Source organism: Bos taurus, chromosome 15 (genome assembly GCF_002263795.3).
Source record: "Bos taurus isolate L1 Dominette 01449 registration number 42190680 breed Hereford chromosome 15, ARS-UCD2.0, whole genome shotgun sequence".
NCBI lineage: Eukaryota > Metazoa > Chordata > Mammalia > Artiodactyla > Bovidae > Bos > Bos taurus.
In genome coordinates this window covers 46217125-46225463 of record NC_037342.1, presented here as the reverse complement: position 1 = coordinate 46225463, position 8339 = coordinate 46217125, and the positions used below count along the sequence as shown (strand labels likewise).

Here is an 8339-nt window from a genome sequence, read left to right as displayed (position 1 = left end):
GTCAGGTTTTGGTATTAGGGTGATGGTGGCCTCATAGAATGAGTTTGGAAGTTTACCTTCCTCTGCAATTTTTTGGACGAGTTTGAGCAGGATAGGTGTTAGCTGTTCTCTAAATTTTTTGGTAGAATTCAGCTGTGAAGCCATCTGGACCTGGGCTTTTGTTTGCTGGAAGATTCTTGATTACAGTTTCAATTTCCGTGCTTGTGATGGGTCTGTTAAGATTTTCTATTTCTTCCTGGTCCAGTTTTGGGAAGTTGTACTTTTCTAAGAATTTGTCCATTTCTTCCAAGTTGTCCATTTTATTGGCATATAATTGTTGATAGTAGTCTCTTATGATCCTTTGTATTTCTGTGTTGTCTGTTGAGATCTCTCCATTTTCATTTCTAATTTTATTGATTTAATTTTTCTCCCTTTGTTTCTTGATGAGTCTGGCTAATGGTTTGCCAATTTTATTTATCCTTTCAAAGAACCAGCTTTTGGTTTTGTTGATTTTTGCTATGGTCTCTTTTGTTTCTTTTGCATTTATTTCTGCTCTAATTTTTAAGATTTCTTTCCTTCTACTAACCCTGGGATTCTTCATTTCTTCCTTTTCTAGTTGCTTTAGGTGTAGAGTTAGGTTATTTATTTGACTTTTTTCTTGTTTCTTGAGGTGTGCCTGTATTGCTATGAACTTTCCCCTTAGGACTGCTTTTACCGTGTCCCACAGGTTTTGGGTTGTTGTGTTTTCATTTTCATTCGTTTCTATGCAAATTTTGATTTCTTTTTTGATTTCTTCTGTGATTTGTTGGTTATTCAGTAGCGTGTTGTTCAGCCTCCATATGTTGGAATTTTTAATAGTTTTTCTCCTGTAATTGAGATCTAATCTTACTGCATTGTGGTCAGAAAAGATGCTTGGAATGATTTCTATTTTTTTGAATTTACTAAGACTAGCTTTATGGCCCAGGATGTGATCTATCCTGGAGAAGGTTCCACGTGCGCTTGAGAAAAAGGTGAAATTCATTGTTTTGGGATGAAATGTCCTATAGCTATCAATTAGGTCTAACTGGTCTATTGTATCATTTAAAGTTTGTGTTTCCTTGTTAATTTTCTGTTTAGTTGATCTATCCATAGGTGTGAGTGGGGTATTAAAGTCTCCCACTATTATTGTGTTATTGTTAATTTCTCCTTTCATACTTGTTAGCATTTGTCTTACATACTGCGGTGCTCCCATGTTGGGTGCATATATATTTATAATTGTTATATCTTCTTCTTGGATTGATCCTTTGATCACTATGTAGTGACCTTCTTTGTCTCTTTTCACAGCCTTTGTTTTAAAGTCTAATTTATCTGATACGAGTATTGTGACTCCTGCTTTCTTTTGGTCCCTATTTGCATGGAAAATCTTTTTCCAGCCCTTCACTTTCAGTCTGTATGTGTCCCCTGTTTTGAGGTGGGTCTCTTGTAGACAACATATGTAGGGGTCTTGTTTTTGTATCCATTCAGCCAGTCTTTGTCTTTTGGTTGGGGCATTCAACCCATTTACGTTTAAGGTAATTACTGATAAGTATGATCCCGTTGCCATTTACTTTATTGTTTTGGGTTCGAGTTTATACACCGTTTTTGTGTTTCCTGTCTAGAGAATATCCTTTAGTATTTGTTGGAGAGCTGGTTTGGTGGTGCAGAATTCTCTCAGCTTTTGCTTGTCTGAAAAGCTTTTGATTTCTCCTTCATACTTAAATGAGATCCTTGCTGGGTACAATAATCTGGGCTGTAGGTTATTTTCTTTCATCATTTTAAGTATGTCTTGCCATTCCCTCCTGGCTTGAAGAGTTTCTGTTGAAAGATCAGCTGTTATCCTTATGGGAATTCCCTTGTGTGTTATTTGTTGTTTTTCCCTTGCTGCTTTTAATATTTGTTCTTTGTGTTTGATCTTTGTTAATTTGATTAATATGTGTCTTGGGGTGTTTCTCCTTGGGTTTATCCTGTTTGGGACTCTCTGGGTTTCTTGGACTTGGGTGATTATTTCCTTCCCCATTTTAGGGAAGTTTTCAACTATTATCTCCTCAAGTATTTTCTCATGGTCTTTCTTTTTGTCTTCTTCTTCTGGAACCCCTATGATTCGAATGTTGTAGCGTTTAATATTGTCCTGGAGGTCTCTGAGATTGTCCTCATTTCTTTTAATTCGTTTTTCTTTTATCCTCTCTGATTCATTTATTTCTATCATTCTATCTTCTAATTCACTAATCCTATCTTCTACCTCTGTTATTCTACTATTTGTTGCCTCCAGAGTGTTTTTAATTTCATTTATTGCATTATTCATTATATATTGACTCTTTTTTATTTCTTCTAGGTCCTTGTTAAACCTTTCTTGCATCTTCTCAATCCTTGTCTCCAGGCTATTTATCTGTGATTCCATTTTAATTTCAAGATTTTGGATCAATTTCACTATCATTATTTGGATTTCTTTATCAGGTAGATTCCCTATCTCTTCCTCTTTTGTTTGGTTTGGTGGGCATTTATCCTGTTCCTTTATCTGCTGGGTATTCCTCTGTCTCTTCATGTTGTTTAAATTGCTGAGTTTGGGAGTCCTTTCTGTATTCTGGCAGTTTGTGGAGTTCTCTTTATTGTGGCGTTTCCTCGCTGTGTGTGGGTTTGTACAGGTGGCTTGTCAAGGTTTCCTGGTTAGGGAAGCTTGTGTTGGTGTTCTGGTGGGTGGAGCTGTGTTTCTTCTCTTTGTTCAGTTGCCCTGTGGGGAGGGAGGGAGGGATGCTGCAAACAAATGACACTGGCGTGCGCCCCAGTGCCTCAGCCACACTGGGTCTGCCCCCGCTCACGGCGCGTGTAGCCTCCCTGCCCACACTGCTCGGGCTCTAGGTTGTTCCGCTGGGAACAATCCGAGGCTGGCCCTGGGTTGCATGCACCTCCCAGGTCCAAGCCGCTCAGGTTCAGGCACTCAGGTAGTCCTCAGAGGCGCAGAGTCAGTTGGGCCTGCGTTTTGTGCTCTTCCCAGGTCCGAGCAGCTCAGGTGATGAGGTGTTTGGCGAGCGCCAATGCTGCGACTTATCGCCTCCCCGCCACTCGGTTATCTGGGTGTAAAACCGGCACACCTTCTCAGGCAGATGTTGACCGTCCAGACCCCCAATAAATTTTAGTTAGCAAAGAAGCCAGTTTTATAGATAATGTCTCTCTGGGGCTGCGATTGCCCCCCTCCAGCTCTGGCTGCCTGTCACTGGAGGGGGAAGGTCCGCAGCCGGCTATCTCTGTTCAGTTCTTTGCTCCCTGCGCGGGCTGGCGGTGTCCTAGGTTAGGGCCGGCTTTTCGCATGGTAGATATCCCACAGTCTGGTTTGCTAGCCCAAATTATTTCGCTCAGATAGTGCTCAGGGTATTCAGGCCAGACTCCCACTCTCAGCGATGCAGCCCGCGCCGCCCCTCCCTGCCCAGCCCCCGCTTGCTAATGGCGGATGCAGGCGTCTGCGCTGCTTCTCCGCTGGGGGAGTTACCGTAGGGCTCGCAATCTGCGAGTTTTAATTGTTTATTTATTTTTTCTCCCTGTTATGTTACCCTCTGTGCTTCCAAAGCTCGGCAATTCTTTTTAATCCCCTACCAGCTCTGCCTTAGATTTTTCCTTCATTTTTTCTTTATTGGATCACTATAGTTGTCATCTCATCTTACAGTCATTTTGATTTTGTGCTTTTCATCTTCCCCAGTTTCACTAAAATTTGAATCTAAATTTAATGGCAGACTCAGTAATTAAAAAAACAACTTTTCTGGGCTTTTCTGGTGGACAGTGGTTAGAAATCCCCCTTGCAATGCAGGGAACACTGGTTCAATCCCTGGTCCAGGAAGATCCCATATGCCACAGAGCAACTAAGATCGAGCACCACAACATCTGTGCCTGTGCTTAGAGCCCACAAGCCACAACTACTGAGCCCATGTGCTGCAACTACTAAAACCCATGTGCCCTACAGGCTGTGCTCCACAATAAAAGAAGCCACCACAATGAGAAGGCCTGAGTATATATCAAAGGAAGTGAAGACAGGATATGGATGAGATATATGCAGTGTGCATATGCGCACTGCAACTAGAGTAGCCCCCACTTACTGCAACTAGAGAAAGCCTGCGCACAGCAGTAAGGACCCAGTGCAGCCAAAACATAAATTAATTAAAAAAGAGAACTTTTCCAACTGAGTTATCTAAAATATCTAGATAAAATTTTTAAACAAATTCTTTGAATTCTCCAGGAATTTAGTAGATAGTGAAATAATATCTGATGGAAGAGGTAAATAAATTTGAAGCAAGTGAAACTTTTGCATTACAAATTAAAGACAACATTCAGGATACCTTGGCATACACCTAGGAAGACAAATAAAAGAAATTCATAATCAAACATATCATAATGAAACTGCAGAAAATACAACAGGAAAAGCAAAGTATTTAGAGAAAAGCAGATTTTAAAAAATTAATTTAATTGGAGAATAATTACTTTACATATTGTAATGGCTTCCCATACATCAACATGAATCAACCACAGGTATACAGGTGTCCCCCGCAATCCTGAACCCCCCTCCCACCTTCCTCCCCACCCTGTCCTGGGTTGTCCCAGAGCACCTACTTTGGATGCTCTGCTTCATGCATTGAACTTGCACTGGTCGTTTGATTTACATATGATAATATACATGTTTCAGTGGTATTCTCTGAAATTACCCCATTCTTGCCTTCTCCTACTGAGTTCAAAAGTCTGTTTTTTACATCTATGTCTCTCTTGTTTTCCTGCATGTAGGATAGTCAGTACCATCTTTCTAAATTCCCTATATATGTGTTATTATACAGTATTTATCTTTCTCTTTCTGACTTCCTTCACTCTGTATAAGTTCCAAGTCCATCCACCTCATTAGAACTGACTCACATGCATTCCTTTTTAATAATTGAGTAATATTTCATTGTGTATATGTACCACAACTTCCTTATCCATTCATCTGTCAATGGACATCTAGGTTGCTTCCATGTCCCAGCTATTGTAAATGTCCCAGCTATTGCTGCACTGAACTCTGTTGTACATATGTCTCTTTTAATTCTGGTTTGCTTGGAGTGTTTGTCCAGCAGTGGGATTACTGAGTGGTATGGCCGTTCTATTCCAAGTTTTTTAGGAATCTCCACACTGTTCTCCATAGTGGCTGTACTAGTTTGCATTCCTACCAACAGTGTAAGAGCATTCCCTTTTCTTCACACCTTCTCCAGCATTTAGTTATAGACTTGGTGATGGCCATTCTGACCAATGTGAGATGATACCTCACTGTGGTTTTGATTTGCCTTTATCTAATAATAAGTGATATTGAGCATCTTTTCATGTGTTTATTAGCCATGTGTATGTCTTCTTTGGAGAAATGTCTTTTTACGTCTTTTGCCCACTTTTTGATTGGATTGTTCATTTTTCTGGTATTGAGCTACATGAGCTGCTTGTATATTTTGGAGACTAATTCTTTGTCAGTTTTTTCATTTGCTATTACCTTCTTCCATTCTGAGGACTGTCTGAGGTAAGTGGATTTTATCTTCAAATAATAATTAGAGAGAATGATGACCTCAACAGCACTGATGGAAACCAGAAGGCAGTAGGATGGAGGGTTAAACCTACGGAAAGAAAATAGCTGATAAAGTAGGATTCTATAGAGTTGAAAATATTCTTAAAGAATTATGGTGGAAGAAAAACATTGAAAACAGCACAGTAACAGAATTTGTTACCTGGAAATGCACTTTGAAGGAACTACTAAGGCGTGTTTTATCAGGAGAAGGAAAATATCACCAATGATCAGTGAGAGATGCAGGAAAAGATGGTGAGCAACAAAGGAATAAATATATGGAAAAATCTAAATAAATGCATAAAACAGTGGGGTTTAAAATACGTGATAACAAATGCATTTAGGCTGGCGTTTTTGCCAAATAGATTTAAAGGACCCTCAGTTCCTTGGGGTATTTGAGAGGAAGGTCAAATATTCTGTTGATTTTGTAGAGTGTATGTTGCAATTTCTAGAACAATCTCAAATATAAGAGTCAAGAATATATAACTGTCAAACTAACACAGGATAATAAAATAAGAAACATTTCATTATACAACTTATCAAAATATGTGGGCTATAGTGAAAGCTGTGCTTAGAGGGAAATTTACATTGAATGCATACATAACAAAAGAATAATTATATGAAAACAATAATCTAAGTCTCCATCCGAGGAAATGGAATCAAATTCCATTTGATTCCAGCCAAATCAGCAAGAGAAAAGAAATAAGAACTAAAAAGCCAATAAAATTTAAAACAGGAAATCAATAGAAAAAAATCAGTAAAAGTATAACATGATTCTTTGGAAATACCAACAAAACTAATAACTCAGACTGTGAAAAAAGGGAAGACACAAATTACTAATATCAGAAATAAAATAGAGGTTATGGATATGAATTCTGTGATATCCATATTCTATGGATATGAATTCATTGAGGATGAAAAAAAGAGTACTATGAAAAACTGTTTGCTCTCACATTTGATAGCCTAGATAAAATGTATCAATTCCTTGGAAGACAATAAACTATTATAGCTTATGTGAGAGGAAATAAATACTCTGAATAGGGCTGTTTCTATTTAAAAAATTGAATCAATAATTAACAACCATCCAAAACAGAAAGCACCAGTCCCAGTGGGATCACTGGTGAATTCTACCAAATATTTAAGGAAGAAACTGTACCAAATATCTACAATCTCTTTCAGAGGACAGAAGCAGAAGGAATACTTCCTAATTTAGTTCATGAGGTCAGTGTTACCCTAATACCAAAACTAGTTAAGGACATTACAAGAAAGAAAACTAAAAACCTATATCTCTTATGAAAAAAATTAACAAAATAAATCTAATAATGTAAAAAGGAGTTATATACCACAACCATGTAGGATTTACCTCAGGTAAGCAAAGTAGATTCAACATTCAGAGTCAGTTCATGTAGTATACTACAATGAACTAAGAAGAGAAGCCACATGGAGAGAACCCATTTGACAAAATCCAATACTTACTGATTATTAAAATTTCCAGCAAGCTAAGAATAGAGGGGAACTTACTAAACTTGATAAAAGACATTAAAAAACCCCTACAGTTAACATTACACTTAATGGTAAGAACCTAGAAGCTTTCCTCTTAAAGAAAAATAGGTTAAGGGTATCCCCTCTCATCCCTCCTCTCACACATCCTATTGGAAGAGTTAGTTAATAAGATAAGGAAATAAAAATATACTGATTGGGAAGAAATAAATAAAACATGTCTTTGTTTGTAGATGACACTATGTTAAAAATGCTAAAGAATCAACAAAAAGTCTCCTGGAACTGATAAGTGAATACAGCAAGGTTGTAACGTATAAGGGTTAGCATACAAAAACTATTGTTCTTTTAATATGCTAGCAATAAGCCATTGGAATTTGAGATTAAAAATGCAATACCATTTAAACTAGCACCCTCACAAAATATATACTTATATATAAATCTGATAATATATATGCAAGATCTATATAAGGAAAACTACAAAACTCTGATGAAAGAAATCAAGGAATATCTACATAAATGGAGAGATATTTCATGTCTAATATTGTTAAGGCATGAGTTCTTCCCAACTTAATTTATAGAGACAATGTCTTCTCCAGCACCACAATATGAAAGCATCAGTTCTTCACCATTCAGCTTTTTTAATGGTCCAACTCTCACATCTATTCATAATTACTAGAAAACTTATAGCTTTGACTATATGGGCCTGTGTTGACCAAGTGATGTCTCTGCTTTCTCTAGGTTATTATTACTGTTTAGCAAAAAAAGAAAGAAAGAAAGAAAGAAAGAATTGAGCTATAAAGCTATGAAAGACCCAGAAGAATCTTAAATCACATAGCTGTGTGAAAAAGACCAGTCTGATAATGCTACATACTTTATGATTCCAACTATATGAAATAGTGGAAGTCAAAACTATGGAGACTGTAAAAAAGATCAATGGTTGCCAGGAGTTTTGGAGAGAAAAAAAAAAAAATTGGTGCCAATAGACTTGCTTAATGCAAGGTTGCCCCCAAACTTCAATCTGGGAAAAACACAATATCCATAAAGCACAATAAAATGAGATATGCCTGTGTACCTATTAGAATGGCTAAAATTCAGATCACTAACAGCACTGATTGCTAACAAGGGTGTGGTGTGAAAGCTTATTCATTGCTTCTGGGAATGCAAATGGCATAGCTATTTTGAGAGATTGTTTCATTCTTACACAGCTAAACATTTTTTTCCCATATGACTAGCAATCATGCTCCTTGGTATCTATACCTAAATTATGCCTCACAAAAACTAG

At 37.6% G+C, this 8339-nt stretch overlaps 1 protein-coding gene and 1 long non-coding RNA gene across 2 annotated transcripts in view; one reads left to right on the top strand and one right to left on the bottom strand.

The window, feature by feature from the left end:
* Positions 1 to 8339, top strand: part of LOC104974257 (uncharacterized) — a 140105-nt gene that overhangs the window by 51788 nt on the left and 79978 nt on the right. The gene's annotated exons all lie outside the window — the stretch shown is intronic.
* LOC101903126 (interferon-induced very large GTPase 1) overlaps positions 1 to 8339 on the bottom strand; it is a 62353-nt gene that overhangs the window by 20483 nt on the left and 33531 nt on the right. The gene's annotated exons all lie outside the window — the stretch shown is intronic.